This window comes from Lynx rufus, unplaced genomic scaffold, assembly GCF_022079265.1.
Source record: "Lynx rufus isolate CCGP_SWC_20201006 ecotype Redwood Valley unplaced genomic scaffold, mLynRuf1.p SCAF_2, whole genome shotgun sequence".
Lineage (NCBI taxonomy): Eukaryota > Metazoa > Chordata > Mammalia > Carnivora > Felidae > Lynx > Lynx rufus.
In genome coordinates this window covers 147,338,511-147,363,294 of record NW_025814834.1, presented here as the reverse complement: position 1 = coordinate 147,363,294, position 24,784 = coordinate 147,338,511, and the positions used below count along the sequence as shown (strand labels likewise).

General features: G+C 36.9%; 1 long non-coding RNA gene across 1 annotated transcript; it reads left to right on the top strand.

The window, feature by feature from the left end:
• The first annotated feature begins 3,616 nt into the window (after positions 1-3,616).
• On the top strand, positions 3,617-24,733 carry LOC124515127 (uncharacterized). Its single transcript, XR_006962755.1, has 4 exons — positions 3,617-5,484; positions 14,582-14,705; positions 15,518-15,639; positions 24,243-24,733. It is a non-coding gene; the product is annotated as an uncharacterized LOC124515127 (long non-coding RNA).
• The last annotated feature ends 51 nt before the right edge of the window (positions 24,734-24,784 follow it).

The window sequence follows — 24,784 nt, the reverse complement described above, 5'->3', positions numbered from 1 at the left end:
TATATTATGTAAATAAATTATATTATATAAATAAATATATTTATATAATATATATAAATATATAAATATAATAAATATAAATATATATTATATTTAATATAATAAATTATATAAAAAATAAATATATATTATATAAATAAATTATATTATATAAATATATATATTTATATAATATATAATTTATATTATATATTATAATATAAATATATATATATTTATATAATATAATTTATATAATATATCCTAAAATTACCAGGATAAGCAAGTACAATGAAATTTTTAAAAAATTAAACATTTTTAAAATCCAAAAATGAAATACGTGACTGACCAAATTTGAAACTCAGTGAAGTGTTAACACATTAGACAGCTGAAGAGGCAACTGGAGAACTGAATGATATATCTGAAAAATCAATCTCAAATAGATAAAAAGATAAGGAGATGGAAAATATGAAAAGAAGGTTAAGAGATATGGAAGATGGAGTGGAGACCCAAGAGTAAAGAATGGAAGGGAGGCAGTACTTGCAGAGATAATGGCTGCAAATTCCCCCAGAGATTAAAAATCATCCAGGAGGTAGGATATTCTCCATAAAGGATAAATATAAATAAAAGTATACATAGAACCATTGTAGTGAAACTATAGACCACCAAAGACAACATCTTGAAACTACCCAAAGAGAAAGGACTAATTGTCTATAAAAGAAAGACTAACAGCTGACTTTTCAATATTAACAGTGAAAATAGTGGAATATTCTCTTCAGAGCATTGAAAAACCAAATGTCAGCCTGGAATTGTGTAGAAAGTGAAATTAGTTTAAGAATGAAAGCAAGTGAAAGTGTTTTAGTTTTTCTTTTTTTAACGTTTATTTATTTCTGAGAAATAGAGTGCAAGCGGGGGAGGGGAGGAGAGAGAGGGACACAGAATCTGAAGCAGACTCCAGGCTCTGAGCTGTCAGCACAGAGCCTGATGCGGGGCTCGAAACCATGAACCGCAAGATCATGACCTGAGCCGAAGTCAGATGCTTAACCAACTGAGCCACCCAGGTACCCCCAAATGAAAGTATTTTTTAAAGGGTTTACTCTTAAAGGAGTCCTACTCTAAAGGAAGTGCTTCAAGAAGAAATGAAAGTGATCCCAGAATGGTGATCTAAAACACAAAAATGCTTAGGAAAAAATAAAATTGTAAACACTTAGGTAAATCACAATAAATGCAACTCAGTAGAACAGATGATTTGTTTCTTTGTTTTAAGTCAACAGAAATTCTAGACAGTAGTAGTAAAACAGCTGAGATAGGGAAGATCAGAGCTGAAATACTCTGTTGTATCATTGGGGTGTCAAGGTATTAATTAACTTTAGTTAAATATACATTATAAAATGCCAGGGATATTCATGAAAAGAATATAGTGCATATAACATTCAAACCAAGAGAGAGGATTGTAAAAATAATTTCAAATATACCAATAATCACAATAAATGGAACAAACTTACTATTTAAAAACAAATTTCATTTTAAGTTTTATTTATTTTGAGTGTGTGTGTGTGTGTGTGTGTGTGTGTGTGCGTGCACATGCGGGGGAGGGGCAGAGAGATAGGGGGAGAAAGAGGATCCCAAGCAGGCCCCTTGCTGTCAGCGCACAGCCTGACACAGAACTCAAAAGCTCGCCAACTGAGATCATGACCTGAGCTAAAACCAAGAATTAGACACTTAACCAACTAAGCTACCCAGGTCCCCCCCAAAGTAATCGATTCTTAAAATGAAACCTTGGCTTTATAATATTAGCAAAAAGATACGTCTAAAATATAAGGGAAGTTGAAAGTAAGAGTATGAGTAAAAATATTCAATGCAAAAACAAAGTAAAGCTATGGTAGCTCTACTTAATATCAAAACAGATTTTAGACCCATCATGAAAAAATAAGTATCACCAAGAATAGAGTGTTTCTACATAATGATAAAAGATTCAATTCATCAAAAAGATATACTAATCATGTGTGTGTATTTAATAAAGTAATCTCTACATAAAGCAAAAATTGTTAGAGCTACTACAAAATACTTATCCCCATCAGGTTGGAAGATTACAACTTTCATTATTGGAAAATAGACTTTTTACAATCAAGAGAGAATGAATAGAACAATAAGCTTGATCCCCACTGAATGTATATAGAATTCTGCATCCAGCAATTAAGAGATTCCACATTATTTTCCAGATTACATGGAACATTTATAAAAATTGAGCCATAAAAAAAAATTGTAGAAAATAACAAAATATAGTTACACCAATTATATTTTCTAATTGGTACAAAGTATAGTTACACCAATTATATTTTCTAATTGGTTGGAACACGTAGATTTTTAATAGATAAATAGATTTGAAAACCAATATTAAATACCCTTTATTGGCTCACAGAAAGAATCGTAATTAAATGCAGCAAAAGTGATTCTTCCAGGGAAATTTGCAAACTAAGTGCCTATTTAAGAAAGGAGGGTTAGGGGCGCCTGGGTGGCTAAGTTGGTTAAGCATCTGACTTTGGCTCAGGTCATCATCATGTGGTTCTTGTGTTCGAGCCCCGCAACAGACTGTGCTGACAGCTCAGAGCCTGGATGGGTCCTGCTTCAAATTCTGTCGGCCTCTCTGCACCTCCCCCACTCACTCTCTCTTTCTCAAAAAATAAACATTAAAAAAAAATTTTTTTTAAAGGAACGTTTTAAAAAACTGATCAAATTGCTTAGCTTCAGAAATCAGAAAAAGGACAACAGAATAACTGAAAGTAAACAATAGAAAAAACAGTAAAATAGAAATAAGCCAAAAGCTTATTCCTTGAAAATGCTAATAGATATAGCTGTGAAAAATGAAAGTAGATATAAATGCTATTTATAAATGGAAAATACAAATACAAGCAAAGATTTTTTTAAAAGATGTTATTAACATATGCAAATAAATATGAAAAAATAGTGAAAATCTGAAAACTCTAAAAATATTAGCTTAAGCTAGTGTGAATAATGTCGCTCTAACATTAATCACTTAAAAGCAGAAATTAAAAGTCCACACACACAAAAAAAAATAGGTCCAAAGTGTTTTACAAGTGAACTCTCCCAAACTTTCAAGGAGATTATTTTGACCACATAGAAAGTTTTTTTAAATAATGTGAAAAAGTTATAGTTCCTAACTCATTCTGTGAGGTCAATATAATCTAGAAAACAAAATATACAAAGAGAGTATGTTACTGGCAAATTTCACTCATGAATACTGATAAAGGATACTAAACAAAATACTACCAAATGTATAAAAAGGGCACAATAAATTGGGCTTATGCTAGTAATGAAAGGATGGCTTAATATTAGAAAATCTCTGATTATCATTTACCATATTAAAGGGGAAAAAGTAATATATTTAGAAAAAGCTTGTCACTTTTCTGATTTGAAAGGGGTCAGGGGATCCTTAAATTGACAAAGATATCTGTATTAAAACAACAACTGGGGCACCTGGGTGGCTCAGTCAGTTAAGCATCCAACTCTTGATTTTGGCTTAGGTCATGATCTCACAGTTCATGAGATCAAGCCCCACATCAGGCTCTGTACTGACAGTGCAGAGCCTGCTTGGGATTCTCTCTGTCTCCCTCTCTCTCTGCCCCTCTTGCACTCGCTGACTCTCAAAATAAATAAAATAAACTTTAAAAAGACAACAAAAATAGACTCAATGCCATCATCTCATATGAGGAAACATTGAAAGTATCCCCTTAAGAATTGAGGACTAGGACTAAGATGCCTGTCATCGCTACTTTTCTACATGGATAGGGATTAAAGAAGGAAACAAAATGCTTACTTGCAGATGATGATTGTCTATCTGAAGAACTCAAAAGACTACAATTTAGTAGCAATCATAGTTTACCCAAGATGCTTGTTGTAAGTCAAGTGACGTATGCACCATCATCAAACAACTGGAATACATAATATTTTTAAAGCACAACTTTTATGATAGCAACAAAACCAAGTTATCTAGAAATAAGCCTAACAAAAGATGTGCAAGACCTGTAAAAAAATAGTTTTTCAAAGAAAGATGGTGAATTTAAACCCAAGTAAATCTGTAATTATGTTAAATGTAGTGTACTTAAGATCTGTTTCATTTGCTGTATATAAAGTATACCTCAATAAAAAAAAAAACATAGACTAAAAAAACAAAACTCGGAGACATTAAAGAAGACCTAAGTAAATATAGACATATCTTTTGAAGTGATGTCAGTCCTCAAAAATCCTCTGCAGATTCAATGCAACTCTGGTTAGAATCCCAACAATTTTTTTGTGGAACTTCATAAGCTCATTCTAAAATTTATGTAGAAGAGCAAAAAGTAAAGGATAGAGAAATTCCTGAAGAACAAAGAGGAGAGGGAATTTGCCCTACAAGATAACAAGAATTATAAAGGTGTAGCATTTACTGAGGTACTGGTACATATTACAAATGGAACAATAAAAGAGCCAATAAACAGACTTAAATATACTGAAATTTTAATTTACAGAAGGAACAACATAATAATTCAGTGGAGAAAGAAAACATGTTTTCTCAGTAGAAGTAGGAAAATTGTGTGCCCGTGTGGAAATGAAAAAAGAAACTCAATTTCTTTCTCATAGTGGACACAAATATTTCAAATGAAGTAAAACATAAATGTCAGAAGTAAAACTTTAAAACACTGAAAATATGTGTATAGGAAAACACAAAAATGTAAGAAAAATTGACAAGTTTAACAATCAGAAAGTTAGGAACTTTTTATCAAAAGACATCAAAGTGAAAAGACCGGGCACAAAGTGGAAGCCTATTTACATCACATGGAACAGAGAAATAATAGCCACCACATTAAAAATTCCTAGAGCTCAGGAAGGAAACAGTCAAAAAGTTCAAAATATATGAACAGACATTTCACATGGACAATGAACATGCCCACTCTAAACAGTAATCAGAAACTACAAATCAAGACTTTGAGATATAATTTGAACACATTCAATTGATAAAAATTTTAAATTTTGACCTTATTGAGTGGTGGAGATGGAGTGGGACAATGAGATGCCAATAAATTACTGTGAGGAGTATAGAGAAATACAACCACTTGTGAAAAATAATTTGGTATTATCTTGTAAAGTTGGGCATCTGCATACGTTGGTACCTAGCAATTCCACCTAAGTAGTGTATCCTGAAGAAATTCTTTATTCATGTGTACCAAGGGTACATGAACAAGAATGTTCATAGCACTGTTTGTAATACCAAAAACTGGAAACAACCCAAATGTTCATCAATGGAAGAGAATGGTTTAATAAAATATTTTATATTTTATAATAAGCAATGTATACTTATACCACGAAATATTATACAGCCATGAAAATTAACTGCAGCTGTGGAGAACAGTACAAAAGAACAAAATATATGAAAGAAGCTAATCAAAGAAGACTATATGCAGCATGATCTCATTTTTAAAAGTTTAAGCCAAACCAAACACAAAGGTGATAATTTTTTTTTTCATTTTTAAGCAAGGGAATGTTAAACAAAAATTAAGATAGTGATTCTCTGATGGGGAGGCAAAAGAATATGGTATTAGTGGAATATGTTGATAGGTAGAAATTGTTGGTATTTTAGGTCTTCAGCTTGGTCAGTCTTCAATATGTTAATAACTACCTCTTTCCCCTATAAGTCCTCCCTTTTCTTCTTTTCCAGCTTAAATTCCCATATCCATCATAATCACATATATCCTCAGCATCCTGTTTCTCTCTTGCTTCTTTGTACAAACCTGTTAAAACCCCCACCGAACCTCTGTGCAATCCATCTCTGGAGTGCAAACAACCATGCTAACTCCTCTCGCTACCATGAAGTGAACCAGTACTGAATTTCCTTAGTCTGGTGGTTCTCAAACTTCACAATGTATCAGAATCACATGAAGGACTTGCACATGGGTCTCACTGCCTATTTTCTGCTTCGGTAGGTATGGAGTAGGGGGCGTGGTGCTGAGAATTTACATTTCTAGTAAGTTTCCAGGTACTACTGATGCTTCTGGTCTAGCTATAAAACAAGTGTCATGAATTTTAAAAGATAAAGAAATTTTTAAATCACTTTGATGTATCTACAATCCAAACAATTTCATAATTATAACATTTATGTTATCAATTACATATTGTTTCCTTGTAGCAGCTCTGTTGCAAAAGTAATAAAAATGACAAGAATGTGGATTTCAGATTGGGTAATGGATAATAGGAGGCAAAGCTATTTACATACTAAGGGAAAGTCTAGGAAATAAACAAAACTTTCCTTATTCCCTATCCATTATATGTGATCTGCTTGAAAAACAGTCACATGTTATTCCTACTAAAGTCAGTAAGAGAGTTAAAATCTTAAAGGGAATATAATCAGACTAATGTACCCATGTTTTTATGTAATTATAAACTCTAGAGGTTTTTTTTGTTGTTGTTGTTGTTTTAATGTTTACTTATTCTTGAGAGAAACAGAGTGTAAGCAGGAAGGGGCAGAGCGAGCGAGACACCAAATCTGAAGCAGGCTCCAGGCCCTGAGCTTTCAGCACAGAGTCCGACGTGGGGCTCGAACCCTAGATCTGTGAGATCATGACTTGAGCCAAAGCTGGATGCCTAACCGACTGAGCCACCCAGGCACCCCTGTAATTGTAAACTCTAAAAACACACTACTACTTTTGTGAAGCAGTCGGTGTCAAAAGAAGCCAAAGGAAATACACAGTAACACTTCCTTAATTCAGCATTTGAAGTAGTTCACAAATAGTGTAATCTTATGCAAGAAACACTTAAAAATTAAGTAAAGAATTACATGTAATCAATTTTCCTTGAAAATTATTTAACTTATAATAGTACAGCCAATTGTGACTGAATGTAGAAAGTTTGAAAAGTTCATTTTCTCATAATGTGTAACCAACTGTAGGCACACATTTGCCATTTGTGTCTTCTAACCACAAGTTTAATATATTTTTTACCTTCATTAAAGTCTTATAACAGCTCATCACATTATGAGATACTGGATTGTTTGTTAGCATGGCTTGACATTTTCCCTTTTTTTTAATTTATTTTTATTGAGACATAATTGACATGTAACATTATGTAAATTTAAAGTGTACAATATGTTGATTTGATACATTTACATATTGTAATATAATTACCACTGTACCACTAGCATATACCTCTCACTTAATAAATACCTTTAAGGGCCATCCATGTTGTTCCAAATGGCAGGATTTCCTTCTTATGGCTGAATAATATGTCCATATATATGTGTATGTGTATGTATCCACATCCACATACACACATACCACATCTTTATTCATCCATTGATGGACACTTAAGATTGTTTTCATATTGGGGTGTCTGGGTGGCTCAAGTCGGTTGAGCGCCCGACTTCGGCTCAGGTCACAATCTCACGGTTCATGAGTTCGAGCCCCATGTTGGGCTCAGAGCCTGGAGCCTGCTTCAGATTCTGTGTCTCCCTCTCTCTCTGCCTCTCCCCTGCTCATTCTCTCTCTCTCTCTCTCTCTCTCTCTCTCTCTCTCTCTCTCTCTCTCTCTCAAAAATAAGTAAACATTAAAAAAAATTTTTTTTGTTTTCATATCTTGACCATTGTGAGTAATGCTGCAATAAACAAGGGAGTGCATATATATATCTCTTTGATATCCTATTTTCATTTCCATTGGATATAAACTTAAGTGATGAAAATCCAAAGAAATTTTAAAGAGCTAACTGGCTTTATTCATGAATCAAGCAGCATTCTCTCTACAAAGTACAGGTGAGCAACGAAGGGGTGCAGAAAAGGAGAGGCTTTTAAAGGCAGGATAAGAAAGTCATAAAGAGAAAAGATGGGTGTGGTCATCTCCCTTTGAGGATAGTTGGGTCTTTATTAGGTGGATTACCTCATCTTCCTTCGAGAGAGGGAGAGGGCCCCAATGACATATCAACTTATTGGTGCTGACCAGAAAATTCCTGACTGATTGATTAAGACTACATTTCTGAGAAAGGTTGAAACTGCAATTAGTATAGGTACTAAGCTCCGGTTTGGTGATACAGCATAGCATAAGAATCTCCATTTGACGCCTGTGTTTTTCTTTTTAACAGTACCCAGGAATGGAATTGTTGGATTTTATGGTAGTTCTAGTTTTAATTTTTTGAGGAACTTCCACACTGTCCCATAATGGCTGAACAAATTTACATCTCCACCAACAGTGCATAAGGGCTCCCTTTTCTCCACATCCTTGCCAACACTTGTTATCTCTTGTCTTGGTAAGAGCTATTCATGATAATAAGTGTGAGGTGGTATTTCATTGGTTTTTTTGTTTTTGTTTTTGTTTCATAAGTTATTTATTTTTTAATTCACATCCAAGTAAGTTAGCATACAGTGCAACAATGATTTCAGGAGTAGATTCCCCTTACCCATTTAGACCACACACAACCCCTCCAGCAACCCTATGTTTGTTCTCTGTATTTATCTCTTATGTTTTGTTCTCCTCCCTGTTTTTATATTATTTTTGCTTCCCTTCCCTTATGTTCATCTGTTTTATCTCTCAAAGTCCTCATATGAGTGAAGTTATATGATGTTTGTCTTTCTCTGACTAATTTTGCTTAGCATAATACCCTCTAGTTCCATCCATGTAGTTGCAAATGGCAAGATTTCGTTCTTTTTGATTGCCAACTAATACTCCACTGGATATATATATATGCCACATCTTCTTTATCCACTCATCCATCGATGGACATTTGGGCTCTTTCCATACTTTGGCTATTGTTGATAGCACTGCTATAAACATTGGGGTGCATGTGTCCCTTCATGCAGCACACCTGTATCCCTTGGGGAAATACCTAGTAGTGCAATTGCTGGGTTGTAGGGTAGGTCTATTTTTAATTTTTTGAGGAACCTCCATGCTGTTTTCCAGAGTGGCTACACCAGTTTGCATTCCCACCAGCAGTGCAAAAGAGATCCTCTTTCTCCACATCCTCACCAGCATCTGTTGTTGCCTGAATTGTCAATCAATGTTAGCCATTCTGACAAGTGTGAGGTGGTATCTCATTGTGATTTTCATTTGTATTTCCCTAATGATGAGTGATGTTGAGCATTTTTTCATGTGTTGGTTGGCCATCTGGATGTCTTCTTTGGAGAAGTGTCTTTTCATGTCTTTTGCCCATTCCTTCACTGGATTATGTGTTTTTTGGGTGTTGAGTTTGATAAGTTCTTCATAGATTTTGGATACTAATCCTTTATCTGATATGTCATTTGCAAATTTCTTCTTCCATTCCGTCAGTTTCCTTGTAGTTTTGCTGATTGTTTCCTTTGCTGGGCAGAAGCTTTTTATTTTGATGAGGTCCCAGTAGTTCATTTTTGCTTTTGTTTCCCTTGCCTCCAGAGACGTGTTGAGTAAGAAGTTGCTGCAGCCAAGATCAAAGAGGTTTTTACCTGCTTTCTCCTCAAGGATTTTGATGGCTTCATGTCCTACATTTAGGTCTTTCATCCATTTTGAGTTTATTTTTGTGCATGGTGTAAGAAAGTGGTCCAGGTTCAGTTTTCTGCATGTTGCTGTCCAGTTTTCCCAGCACCATTGGCTGAAGAGACTGTCTTTATTCCATTGGATATTCTTTCCTGCTTTGTCAAAGAATAGTTGGCCATACGTTTGTGGGTCCATTTCTGGGTTCTCTATTCTGTTCCATTGATTTGAGCATCTGGTTTTGGGCCAGTACCATACTGTCTTGATGATTACAGCTTTGTAATACATCTTGAAGTCCAGGATTGTGATGCCTCCAGCTTTGGTTTTCTTTTTCAAGATTGCATGGCTCTTTGGGGTCTTTTGTGGTTCCATAGAAATTTTAGGATTGTTTGTTCTAGCTCTGTGAAGAATGCTGGTGTTATTTTGATAGGGATTGTGATATCTCATTGTTTTGATATACATGTCTATTTGGTTACTCTGCCAATTTTTTTAAGTTTATGTATTTTGAGAGAAAGAGCACAAGCAGGGGAAGGGCAGAAAAAGAGAATCCCCAGCAGGCTCCAAATTGGCTGTGCAGATCCTGATGCAAAGCTCAATCCCCAGTGCAGAGCCTGATGCAGAGCTCAATCTCACCAACCATGAGACCGTGACCTGAGCCGAAACCAAGAGTTGGACGCTTAGCCAACTGAGCCACCCAGACGCCCTACTCTGCCCATTTTTTAATCGAATATATGGTTTATATACAAATATAACTAATAATATGGTTTGCAAATATTTTCTCCCGTTCTGTAAGCTACCTATTTATTTTGCTGTGCTGGAATTTTTAGTTTGATTGTTGATTTTGGCTTTTATTGCTTGTGCTTTGGTGTCACATCTAAAAAAATAATTCCCAGAGACCAATGTCAAGGAGCTTTTCCTTACATTTTCTTCTAGAAGTTTTACAGTATCAGATATTAAGTCTTTAATCCATTTCAGGTTAATGTTTGCGAGAGATACAGGATAAGGGTCTAGGTTCACTTTTCTGCATGTGATTGTCCAGTTTTCCTAGTGCCATTTATTGAAGAGCCTGTCCCTGTTGACTGTTCTTGGCTTTTTTGTCAAATATTGGTTGACTGCAAGCGCAGAGATTTACTTCTGGGCTCTCCATTCTGTTCCATTGGTCTTTGTGTTGTTTTTTTGCTTGTTTGTTTGTTTGTTTGTTTAATGGTAGTACCATACTATTTTATTCACTAAAGCTTTGAAGGTGTATACAGTTGACCCTTGAACAATGCCTATTTGAACTATGTGGGTCCACTTAATATGCGGAGTTTTTTTTTAATAAACACAGAATAGTACTATACATGTATTTTCTCTTATTATTTTCTTAACATTTTGTTTAGCTTATTTTATTGTAAGAATTCAGTACATAACACACCATTCAAAATAGGTGTTAATCAACTGTTTATGCTATCAGTAAGGCTTCCAGTCAACAGGTTATTAGCAATTAATAATTTTGGGGGAAGCCAAAAGTTATGTGTGGAGCGCAGGGGTCAGCACCCTTAACCCTGCTTGAGTTCAAGGGTCAACTATAGTTTGAGATGAGGAAGTGTGACACCTCTGGTTTTGTTCTTTCTCAAGAAGACTTTGGCTTTTTGGAGTCTTGTGGTTCCATATAGATTTTAGGATTGGTATTTCTATTTCTGTGAAATATTCCATTGGAAATTGATAGGGATTGCATTGAATCTATAGATGGCTTTAGGTAATGTGGACATTTTAACAAGAGTAATTCTTTCAATCCATGAACATAGGATATCTTTCCTTTTGTATGTGTCTTCCTCAATTTCTTTCATGAAAATCTTGTAGTTTTCGTTGCAAATATCTTTTACCTCCTTTGTTAAATTTATGCCTAAATATTTTATTGTTTTTTGATGCTGTTGTGAATGGGATGGTTTTTTATTTCAGATCTCTCATTGTTAGTGAATAGAAATACAGCTGATTTCTGTATGTTGATTTTATATCTTGCAACCTTACTGAGTTCATTGATTAGTTCTGAGAGTTTTTTGGTTGACTCTTTAGCATTTTCTTTATATAAGATCACATTATCTGCAAATAACAATTTTACTTGTATCTTTCCAACTTGGATGCCTTTTTTATTTCTTGTCTGATGTTTTCTTGTTCTAATTTTGATGCTTGTTGATGTTGTTGTAGCCCTATTTCTTTATACACTAGAGACACATACTGTCTATGTCAAAGGAGTCAAGTGTCCTCCATCTTTGGAGCACATTGCTGTGTTTCATGTGTAGGTTTAAGTGATGGGGTTACATTTAGGAACTTTCTTGTACACTGGCCCACCAAAAAAATGTGTGTGTGCATGTATTTATTGATCTATAGATATAGATAGATATAGATATATCTCAAATCTTTAAGTACTAGAATCACGTAGCACAGTGAGATGTACTTATTATGAAAAGCATGCAAAATTGAGACCAGCCAAAGGACCGTAAAAATGGCTTCTTATGCTCTCTCTGAAAGATAGAATCATGAAGAGGTGAAATAAGGGAGGAAGGGAGGGAGGGAGGACATACTTAGAGGCAAAATTAGTTTTAAAATTTAAGTTATCTTTCTTGTGTGTGTATGCATGCCAAGTAGGTATAGTTACATTTGTATAAATTAAATACCTGCGTGGTATTTTATAGTAATATTAATAATGTAGAGTAATTTATAAAAATAGCCCTTCTCCCTTCAAATAGTCAGCATTGTGTATTTCCTGATCATGAACATGCATAAGCAGAAAACCAGAAGTCCAAAATATCAAGATCACCACCTTGGTTCCAGGCCTAATAGGGCAGTTTTTAAACTGTCAACAAAGGGATCACTATATTTTATTTGAAAATATATGAAAATTTAAATGTCTCATGCCAATGAGAACAAGGTGGATAGATCAATGATCTTAAAAAAAATCCAGTCTTCAGGTGATTGTCAACATAGTTGCTAATTTCTGTTTTTTTTTTAGTTGTTTATGCAAAATCATCACACATGCAAATTTACTTGTCCTAATGTACAGATTCACATTTTAGATTCTCAGTGGAATCCAGTTCAATGTTTTGACATTTACAGCATTATGTTGACTTGTAGTATTTGCCTCCTTGTACTTTTACATTTCGATGAGCACTTTTGAGTCTTTGGTTTATTTCTTGTGAAATGTGGACATAATGCAACACAATAAAAATAATGAAAAAATGCAAATGAACCAAAACTAATATGCAAATGACATGAAAATACCTTATTGCCTTATCTAAGGCAATCTGTGCTAGGGTGCATATTTAAGAATTAACAAAAGAATTGGATTTCTATGGAAATAACCACTTTTACCTTTTATAAATTTGAAATTATATTTAAAAAAATAATCACATTAATTATTCTCTGACCACCAAACTGCTTGTAAACCACTTGTAGACTTCTAGAGATTTCTAGCAATCTAAATAGTGTAAGAGAGAGTTGTGGCTTTATCGCTCATCTGGAATCCTGAACTCATCAAGTCCAGGGCTCTTTAGGATAAAGTAAATAAATTGCAATTCAATTTCTAAGGGACCCTTGATGCCTCCTTGGTACCCGCTCTTTCTTTACCTAACTACTCCCTTGAGTTTGTCATAGTCTAATTAGGATAGGTAGCAAATTAAGCCATTCAGTATTGTGAGTATTGGCATATTATGAAGTTAACAGAGATTCATAGTGTGGTCCTCAGCTTTGCTGGTTCAGAGATATTTATCAGCTCACAGAATGATTGGACTCTGAGTTAGAATAGAGTTAGTTAGAATACTCTGTTGCTGCGTGTAACAGAGATGCAAAAGAGCAATGACTTGAATAAAGGAGAGGCTGGTGTGGCTGCATTTATCACAAGGTTATCCTTGTGACTCAGACTCCTTTTAGCTTACTGCTCTGCCATTTCTAGGTTCCCTAGTCTTCGTGGTCCAAGATGGTTCACAGCACATTTGCATTATAGTCACTAGAAGGAGGGGAAAAGGAAGGGGAGCACACCCTTTTCCTTACTGGGATGACTCAAGTTGTTTACATCACTTGCACTCTTGTTCCATTTACCTAAAATTAGCTGCAAGAATGACTGACACATACATTTTAACTGGTGCACATATGTATGTGTTCTGTTTCTAAGGAGGGGAAGATATACTAGGTGCAGTATCTGTGTCTTCTCTGCATAACTACTGTACATTCTTCTGGTTTCTAGGCGCTCATGTAACCCCCCAGGCTCTGTTCTAAGATCCCCCCCTTTTTTGTTGATACAATCCTCTACCCCAGGATTCGAAGTACAATTCATATGTCACTAACTCTGAAATCATATTTCCAGTCCCAACTCTTCCAGGAAACTTGAGGACATAGCCAATTGCCTGTGTGACCTTTCCACATTTACACATGGATGGCCTAGCGACAGATCAAATTTAAGATGGTTAACACAGTGTTGACTCCCCCTTCCCACCTTTGCTCTATTATCACTCCAGTTCAAGCTGTTACCATCCTGCCCATTGGCTTCTTTTTAACATCTTGTCTCCCAGCTTTCACCTTTGTCTACCTAAAGTCTGTTGCCCCTTATAGCAGACAGAGCTCTCTTTTAAACATGCAAACCCTCCAGATCCTCCAAATTGGTGTCTCAATTCTTTCATTATAAAATGTCCACCCTTTACACTGGCTCACAAGGCACAATGTGGTCCAAACTAACTCTCAATCTTACCTCATTTAATTTTGGCCATATCACTCCCCTCATGCCAAAACGAATTCCTTTCTAGCCTGTAAACATACTAAGATCTTTTCTACCTTAAGGCCTTTTCACTAACTGTTCTCTGTTCCTGAAATGCTATTTCTCCTAATTCTTGCATAGCTATATTTTCACATTCAGGCTTCAGCTTAAATGTCACCTCTTCAGATTGATAATCACTCTAATTTATTACTCTGAAAATGCATAAATAAAAGAATCAAGCATCCATTCTGTCTTTTCTATACCATTCTATATTTCAGGGTAAACAAATAGTTGATAGGGGGAGAGTTCTTTTTTTTTTTTTTTTGTATAAAAGAGTCATAGCTAATAAATGAAACAAATTTGGAATTAGAATATTGGCTTTTTGCAGCTCCTATTGAAATAATGGATCTTAGCAACAATGTATGAACTTTGATCCTAGTTTGGGAAGGAAAATGATAATTTTGAGACCAAATGAGGAGCCATGAGTATGGACTGCATATCATGATAATTGGGTATGATAATTTTGTGGTTATGTATGGGTTTTGGGGTGCATTTGTTTAAGTAAAGTCTACCCCAATGTGGGGCTTGAACTCATGACCCCAAGATCAAGAATTTCATGCTCCACCAACTGAGCCAGCCAGGCACCACAAGGTTATGTGCTTTTCTGAAATTCCCTATCAATAGATACTGAACTCTTTATGGATGGAATGATAAGATGTCTGTCATTTGCTTTAAAAACACTTTAGCAAAAAAAGAAAAAAAGAGGCAGAGTAGATAAAACAAGCAAAAAAAGAAAAAAAGAGGCAGAGTAGATAAAACATTGAATAATGTTACTAATTGGCAAAGCTAGGTAATGGATACATGGGAAGCAGAAGAAAGAATTTACAAATTCTGTTTTGAATATGTTTGAAAGTTTTCATAATAAAAGGTTTTTAAAAACATCTCAAAGGGTCCTTTTCCTATCAACTATTTAAAAGTAACTATAGGGGCGCCTGGGTGGCTCAGTCGGTTAAGCGTCTGACTTCGGCTCAGGTCATGATCTCATGGTCCGTGAGTTCCAGCCCTGCGTCGGGCTCTGTGCTGACGGCTCAGAGCCTGGAGCCTGTTTCAGATTCTGTGTCTCCCTCTCTCTCTGACCCTCCCCCTTTCATGCTCTGTCTCTCTCTGTCTCAAAAATAAATAAACGTTAAAAAAAATTTTTTTTAAGTAACTATATATTCGGTCACTATCATATTTTAGTTCTTTGCTTTGTCCTTAGAGTGATCCAATTTTTTTCTTATTTATTTATTTATTTATCTATCTATTTATTTATTTCTCCATCTAGAATGAGAGCACAGGCCTTGCCTTGTTCAACACTATATGCCCAGCATGCAAAATACTTCCAGATACTACTGGTTGGTGTATACTGTTTGTGGAATGAATGAGTTAAATGTGGAACTGAAAAAGGTAAATTTAGATCAACTAAAATAGAATCCTTTTACACAGCATTTAGTTGTCATATACTGCTTGCTATTAAATCATGATAATGAAAACAAAATAGGTTTGGTTTAGTGGCCTTAACTGATAGGCCATCAGTTAAGTGTCTGACTTCAGCTCAGGTAATGATCTCATGGGTCTTGGGTTCGAGCCCCGGATCTTGGGTTTGAGCCCCACATCGGGCTCTGTGCTGCAGTTCAGAGCCTGGAGCCTGCTTCAGATTCTGTGTCTCCCTCTCTCTCTGCCCCTCCCCCACTCATGTTCTGTCTCTCTCAAAAATGAATAAACATTAAAAAAAAATAAAAAGAAAGGCTGTTGAATATCTGCAATATCATATTACAAAAAGAAAAGAAAAGAAAAAAATAGATTTAAGTCTGACCTGGGAAAAATCCAAGTAAGTTAAAGGGGGGGATTGAGGGATAGTTGTCAAGCATTTCTTAGTTTGGTGAAGGTATTTGAGTTTGGTGCTATCATAAAGTGTATATTTTGGAATTATTTAATGTTGCTTTGGTTATTTAAGGTGAAAAAATGCTATTATGTTATTATCCCTAAAATAAGAATATCCAATCATAGCCTTTTAAAAGTTGCCATTTGTTGGGGCACCCGGGTGGCTCAGTCAGTTGAGTGTCCAACTCTTGATTTTGGCTCAGGTCATGATCTCATCTTTGTGGGATCGAGCCCTGTATCCAGCTCTGCACTGACACCGCAGAACCGGCTTAAAATTCTCTCCCTCTCCCCCTCTGCCTCTCTTCCACCCCTGCGCTACTTCTTGCTCTCTCTGCTCTCTCAAATAAATAAAAGTTGTCCTCTGAGGATGACACTCCATCTTGAAGACCTTTGAGGTGAGGCCTGTAAAAGAAAGAGCAGTCTGAATCAGAGTGGGCATGACTGTTTTAAACTGGAAATTATGTCTAGTTTAGTTACCTAATAATGCCTCAGATAAAAATAAAACAATTCATATGTATTCTGTAATCAGTTTCATAATGACCTATGCTGAGATGTCCAAGTCCAGAGTACAGAAAGAGAACAGGGTTGGAGATGTGAGGGTCACTGGATGGTAGCTGAAGTCACAGGAGTAGATGGTATCATCCAAGGTTGAGTAGGACAAAAGTCATGAGTAGAATAGGAACACTCCACACAGACTTGAAAGTGGTTAGTTGCCGGAGGTAGGAAGACAATGAAAAGATTAAAGTGCTCTCGTGGAAGCCTAGGGAAAGAGTGTTTGAAAGAGGAGAAAGTGGACAATAATATCAAATATTAATCAGTTAAGGTGAGGTCTAAGATGTTTCCACCTGCTTTAGCAATACAGATATTATTGGGACCATGATGAGAATTGTTCTACTGGTTTGCCCAGGGTTGAAATTAGTTTGCAGTGTTTTACGAGGAGGATGGGAGGGAATCTTTTAAGAAGTTTGACTATAAAGGGCAAGAAATGCCATGGATTGAGGAGATTAGGACACAGAAGTAATTGGAATGTGTTCACATGTGGCTAGCAAGGAGCCAGTGATGAGGATTGCCAAAATGCTTATAATTCACACAGGAACCGTGCAGTTTGGGGCCTCCAGCGTTCGTGATGCTCATCTTCTCTCTTACAGATGGGACTATACCTAATGACCTAAAATGCTAATCATCTTCCAGATCCTACTAAAGGAAAACATTAATCTTTTTCTAATCATCTCCCCCCAAATCGAACTAATCAGATCCTCATTTGTGCCCCCACCATAATCTGCAAAGATTCTTCATACTTTATTGCGTTTATCTTGGTATATATCTCTTTTCTCCGTATGCAACTTTTATTCAGAGTAGATGCCAAGTGCACAGCACTGTGGCTGACACAGTAGGTGTTCAATAAATACTAATATATCCTTCATTAAGTAATAACCTTCATTTTTATTTTTTTAATAATTTTTTATTTTTTTTTTAATTTATATCCAAGTAAGTTAGCATACAGTGCAACAATGTTTTCAGGAGTAAATTCCAGTGATTCATCCCCTATGTACAACACTCAGTGCTCATCCCATCAACTGTCTTCCTTAATGCCCCTTACCCATTTAGCCCATCCTCCCACCTACAATGCCCCAGCAACCCTCAGCTTTTTCTCTATATTTAAATCTCTTATGTTTTGTCCCCGTCCCTGTTTTTTTATATTATTTTTGCTTCCCTTCCCTTATGTTCATCTGTTTTGTATCTTAAATTCCTCATATGAGTAAAGTCACATGATATTTGTCTTTCTCTGACTAATTTTGCATAGCATAATACCTTCTAGTCCCATCCACATAGTTGCAAATGGCAAGATTTTGTTCTTTTTGATTGCCAACTAATACTCCACTTTACACACACACACACACACACACACACACACACACATATACACATACACCACATCTTCTTTATCCATTCAACCGTTGATGGACATTTGGGCTCTTTCCATACTTTGGCTATTGTTGATAGCACTGCTATAAACATTGGGGTGCATGTGTCCCTTCATGCAGCACACCTGTATCCCTTGGGGAAATACCTAGTAGTGCAATTGCTGGGTTGTAGGGTAGGTCTATTTTTAATTTTTTGAGGAACCTCCATGCTGTTTTCCAGAGTGGCTACACCAGTTTGCATTCCCACCAGCAGTGCAAAAGAGATCCTCTTTCTCCACATCCTCACCAACATCTGTTGTTGCCTGAGTTGTTCATGTTAGCCATTCTGACAGGTGTGAGGTGCTATCTCATTGTGGTTTTAATTTGTATTTCCCTGATGATGAGTGATGTTGAGCATTTTTTTCATGTGTCGGTTGGCCATCAGGATGTCTTCTTTGGAGAAGTGTCTATTCATGCATTTCTTCACTGGATTATGTGTTTTTGGGGTGTTGAGTTTGATAAGTTCTTTATAGATTTTGGATAATAACCCTTTATCTGATATGTCATTTGCAAATTTCTTCTTCCATTCCGTCGGTTGCCTTTTAGTTTTGCTGATTGTTTCCTTTGCTCTTCAGGAGCTTTTTATTTTGATGAGGCCCCAATAGTTCATATTTGCTTTTGTTTCCCTTGCCTTCGGAAACGTGCTAAGAAGTTGCCACGACTGAGGTCAAAGAGGTTTTTTGCCTGCTTTCTCCTTGAGGATTTTGATGGCTTCCTCTCTTACATTTAGGTCTTTCATCCGTTTTGAGTTTATTTTTGTGCATGGTGTAAGAAAGTGGTCCAGGTTCAATTTTCTGCATGTTGCTGTCCAGTTTTCCCAGCACCATTGGCTGAAGAGACTTTTTTCCATTGGATATTCTTTCCTGCCTTGTCAAAGATTAGTTGGCCATATGTTTGTGGGTCCATTTCTGGGTTCTCTATTCTGTTCCATTGATTTGAGTGTCTGGTTTTGTGCCAGTACCATACTGTCTTGATGACTGCAGCTTTGCAATACATCTTGAAGTCTGAATAACCTTCATTTTTTTTTAATTTTTTTTAACGTTTATTTATTTTTGAGACAGAGAGAGAGCATGAACGGGGGAGGGTCACAGAGAGAGGGACACACAGAATCTGAAACAGGCTCCAGGCTCTGAGCTGTCAGCCCAGAGCCCGACGCGGGGCTCGAACCCACGGACCGTGAGATCATGACCTGAGCCGAAGTCGGACGCTTAACCGACCGAGCCACCAAGGCGCCCCATAACCTTCATTTTTAAAATGAAGCATCTGTGTGATCATACTGGATCTTCATAGCAACCCTGTGAAAAAGCACTATCAGTATTCTCATATTCGAAATAAGGAACCAGAGGCTTAAGAGAGTTAAATAACGTGTGCAAAGCACGCAGTAGGTTGGGAAAGCAAGGACTCAGACCTCATCTGCTAGCAAGATTCATGCTCTTATTCCCACCATACTCAATGAGTAAGTGAACAAATGCATGAATGCATGGGGACAAAGAAATTCAAAAGGAAAAAATTCCCACAAATGAACCTCTACACCCATTGCAAACATAACACATATTTAGAGAAACTGATTGTTCAATAAATACTTTTTGGGGAAAAAAAAGGGAACGATTATAAAGCTGAAAGTAAGCGTAAACTTCCAGTCTGTCAAACACTGGAGCTCACTTATTATCCCTTTGTACAAAACAAAAAGGATTAACATTCATCTTCTCTTTGTTCATCTGTGAACACACTGGTCCAAGAACTTATTGGTACTTTAAAAAGACCAATTCTTCATGGAAAAAGAAAATGGCTTTTGCTTTAAAATGATTGCCTGCAGTGACCGCACAAACCCATTTGTCCACTCCTACTCTAGACATAAAGAGACACCGAGAGCCTGCTCTATGTGCTGGTCCTAACTGCCACACAACCTATGAAAAGAAAAGCTTACGTCCCCAAGACCACCATATGCTGGTATCACGTTGAAGCCATCTCATGTCTGACATAATCTGAAATTGTTTCTGGGAATGTTAGGACCTCAAATTTCCTCCGGTCATTGATTTATGATTTTATATCACTGTTCAATCCCAAGATCCAGAGAATTTAGAGTTAGAACTTTGGATTTGAAATAACTCATTGGAATCATCTAGTTGGGGAACCATATAGAGTAATGAATCACAGTGTATGTCCTGGGCAGGTTATTCTCTGTACCTCAGTGTTTCTCATCTGTAAAATGGAATTAGTGATAGTCCCTGTTCAGTAAGCTTCTCTGGAACTTCCATTCATTCTTGAACAGCCTTGCCCCCACGACTTCTACTACTCACAGAAAACAGAACTCCCTTCCAGAAAGGATTTAGCTCCAGCTATTAAATGGCTAAGAGAATCATTGGGAGGACCAAGGAAGCCGATGCCAGACTGAACTAGGACTAACAGCCACAGCCCCGGTGCAAGGCCAAGAACGAGTTGCTGCTCATGCCACAATCTAGCAGTTGTTGGAGAATCTGGCAGCTGCTTTTGCTACACAATATATACTAACAAAATGGATGCCGCATGTCTTCCCCCACTTGACTCCTTTTGGAATTCAAGTATCATGTGGGTGCATCTGATTGGTCAGAACTTAATTCATATCCAAAATCTTAGCTTCAAATAAATCTGGGATTTGGGGATTTTTTAATTTTTTTACTTCTAGCCTTCCATTCAAGAAAGCATTCTAGAAGGAGGTTGAATGTTGGACAAGCCCACCAACACTAGTTGCCATAAAGTACTAGTGATTACTACTATCTTGTTCAGCTCCATCTTACAAATGAGAAATTTGGCTCCAAGAGATTTAGTGAGGTTCTTCCCCTGGTTTGATGTCTATTCCTCTAACTGCTGCTTCTCCATTGACCTACAAACCCTTCATCTGGTCTATAAATTTTCATTCTATTTCTCTTCAGGATGTTACCTGAAATATTTTCTCAGTGATTAAATTTACATGTTTTTTTAATGTTTATTTTATTTGTTTTTGAGAGAGAGAGAGAAGAAGATAGAATCCTAAGCAGGCTCCACACCGTCAGCACAGAGCCCAACGCAGGGCTTGAACCCACAAACCATGAGATCATGACCTCAGCTGAAACCAAGAATCAGACACTCGACTGACTGAGTCAATCAGGTGCCTCTAAATTTATATATTTTAATAATTATACTATACTCCACAGATTGGTTTAGACTTGCTTAAATCATTCTAAAAGTTGCCTTTATTTCCCCCTGGTCATCTGCCGCAAGTTTTGTTGTTTTGTTTTGTTTTCAGAATTCTAAACTGTTTCTTCAGTCTTAAGCTAAAGGCAATCAAAAGAAAAGAATCGAATCCACCTTTATTTCAGATCACTCAGACAAAATACAAGGTGGGCTTTTACCAAACCAGCTCATTTTCCCATCTGAAATATTTTCAGAGCCATATTTATAGTAAGAGTTTGAACTTTCTCTCTCTTTTTGTTTGTTTATTTGTTTATATAATCTCTACACCCAACATGGGGCTCTAACTCACGACACTCAGATCAAGAGTCACATGCTCTTCTGACTGAGTCAGCCAGGCTTCCCTGAAGTTTCTCTTTTTAACTAAAGTCTACTTCCTCTATTCGAGAAACTTACATTGAATGGGAGAAGAAATCTAAACAGTTTGGTGTTTTACCATTTGATCTAAAAATAAATAAAATTTTAGTCATAATTTATAATCCCCCCAAAACAAATCAGCTCTTTTTGTTACATTCAGCCAATTTTTTTCTTTTTTTATTGAGGTATAATTGACATATAATACTATATTGGTTTCAGGTGTACAATATAATGATTCAACATTGTATATATTGCAAAATGATTGCCACAGTAAGTCTGATTAACATCTGTCACCATACTTAGTTACAAAAAGTTTTTTTCTTGTGATAAGAACTTTGAAGACATACCTGTCTTAGCAACTTTCAAATATGCAATTCAGGGGGTGCCTGGGTAGCTCAGTTGGTTGAGTGTCCAACTTCGGCTCAGGTCATGATCTCATGGTTCGTGAGTTCAAGCCCCGCATCTCGCTCTGTGCTGACAGCTCAGAGCCTGGAGCCTGCTTAGATTCTTTGTCTCCCTCTCTGTCTGCCCCTCCCCTGCTCATGCTGTCTCCCTCTCTCTCAAAAAAAAATGAATAAATATTTTAAAAAATTTAAAAAATATATGCAATTCAGTAGGATTGACTATAGTCACCATGCTGTACATTATATCCCCATGACTTATTTTATAACTGCAAGTCTGTACCTTTTGACCACCTTCACCTATTTCACCCACCCCTCACCCACACCACTGCAACCCCCAGCTGTCCTATCTATGAGCTTGGTGTTTTGGTTTTTTTTCCCAAATTTCTCATAAAATTGAGATTTGTCTGACTTATTTCACTTAGCATAATGCTCTCAAGGTCCATCCATGTTATCACAAATGGCAAGATTTCCTTCTTTTTATGGCTGAATAATATTCCTCTGTGTGTGTGTGTGTGTGTGTGTGTGTATGTATTTTTTTCTTTATCCATTCATCCATCGATGGACACTTCAGTTGTTTCCATAGATTGGCTATCGTAAATAGTGCTGAAAGGAACATGGGGTGCAGGTATCTTTTCAAGTTAGTGTTTTTGTTTTCTTTAGATAAATATTCAGAAATGGAATTGCTGGATTATACAGTAGTCCTATTTTTAATTTTTTGAGGAACCCCTGTACTGTTTTCAATAGTGGTTGCACCGACTCTGCATGAAGGTTCTCTTTTCTCCACATCCTCGCCAATGCTGGTTATTTCTTGTCCTTTTCCACAGTCACCATTCTGACAGGTATGAGGTCGCTCATTGTGGTTTCAGTTTGCATTTCCCTGCTGATGAGTGATACTGAGCATCTTTTCATGTGTCTGGTGGCCATCTGTTTATCTTCTTTAGAAAAATGTCTATTCAGTTCCTCTGTCCATTTATTTATTTATTATCTTTTTAAAATGTTTTTATTTTTATTTTTGAGAGAGAGCACGAACAGGGGAGGGGCAGAGAGAGAGGGAGACACAGAATCTGAAGCAGGCTCCAGGCTCTGAGCTGTCAGCACGGAGCCTGATGTCGGGCTCATACCCACAAACCGTGAGATCATGACCTGAGCCGAAGTCGGATGCTTAACCGACTGAGCCACATAGGCACCCCTGTTCTTCTGTCTTAAGATTGCTTAAGTTATTCAGAGTCTTTTGTGGTTCCATACAAATTTTAGGAGTGTTTGTTCTATTTCTGTGAACAGCTGATTTCAAAGGGAGACTTGAGATTCAAAGAACTCTCCTCAAAGTCAAGTTTTATGCTATCAAAAGAATAAAAAAAGTAACTGCTACTTTGTCCAAAGGAACTTGGGCTCCAACATAACACAGGTGTCCCTCTGGCACCCCACAAGCATCATCTCTTCTCTAAGTTTATTCCCTCCTAATCTAGAGAACTTCCACACTCATGCTATCCTTTGAGACTAGGGAGTATTTTCAAAATCAGCCCATGGTGGAGGCAAGAGGACCGGGACGAGCCATCATTTTGCCGCCTGCTGGTAGTGTGGCCTTGGACATGTTGTTTCACCTCGCTAGTGACATGTGAACATTTCATCCCAGTGTCCTCATCTGTTAAATGGGGGACTTATAGTTATTCATTTGTAACCTTCCATTTCAAACATAGTCTTCAGTATGACTTTAACACATAAGATGACCAGAGCAGAAGTGGAGTGGGGGCCTAGTTCATGCACAATAGGGGCCTGGACCCTGGCCCAGACACCACAGTTTAGCTGTGACCTTAAGTTTGTCATTACTGTCTTCTATCTGCATGTTGGACATGGTGGGTATTCAGTAACTTATTTTATTGTATTTTATTTTGGTTTTATTTTTATTATTTAGTAACTTTATTATTTGAGAGAGAGCGAACAGGGGAGGGGCAGAAAGATAGAGAATCTTAAATAGGCTCTGCGCTGTCAGTGCAGGGACATCAAACCATGCAGGCCTGGGGCTTCTCTGGAAGACCTCAGAAGCAGCTCCAGGGTGTAAAGATCACCCTCATGTTAACAAATTAGGACAGTGAGAGAAGCTGATGGCATAGCAGGTGAGATTTCTTTGCCACCGCAGTGTGGGAGGGGTTGAAGTTCTGGGCCCATCATTTGGTTTTCTGGTGTCTCATAGCCATAGAGCTAGAAGGAACCAACAGAGGGAGTAAGAACATGCCAGAGAAATCTCTGACAGAGCAACCAGATCTCTGCTTAAAAACCTGCAGTATTCAACATGACTGACATGTCTTCATCTGAGAGCTTCAGGTGAGTTCTCCCTCCTAGACCTGCCTCTTGGAACAATGTAGAACAAGCTAGGCTTTCCAATATCTCTAAAGGCACTGGGCCCAGTTCTTTTGTGGTTTCGTCACCTGTGTCCGTTTGAAACAAATTACCTCTTGGCAGAATCTTAAATTCAACAAAATGCCACTTCTCTCTGTTTTCTTCCTCTTAAGTACCTTGCCTTCCAGTCATCTTCCTTCTTTCTCAGATGTCTGAAAACATTGATCATTTCCAATAGTGGCTGTGCCAGCCACAGGCTGTTGCAGATCACAGACAGTGCTTGAGAATTGTTCTGATAATGTGCAGAGGAAAAGAAAAGCTCTGTGGTCACTTTTCCCCTCTTCCTCTCTCTCTCTTTTTAATGTTTATTTATTTTTGAGAGAAACAGAGCACAAA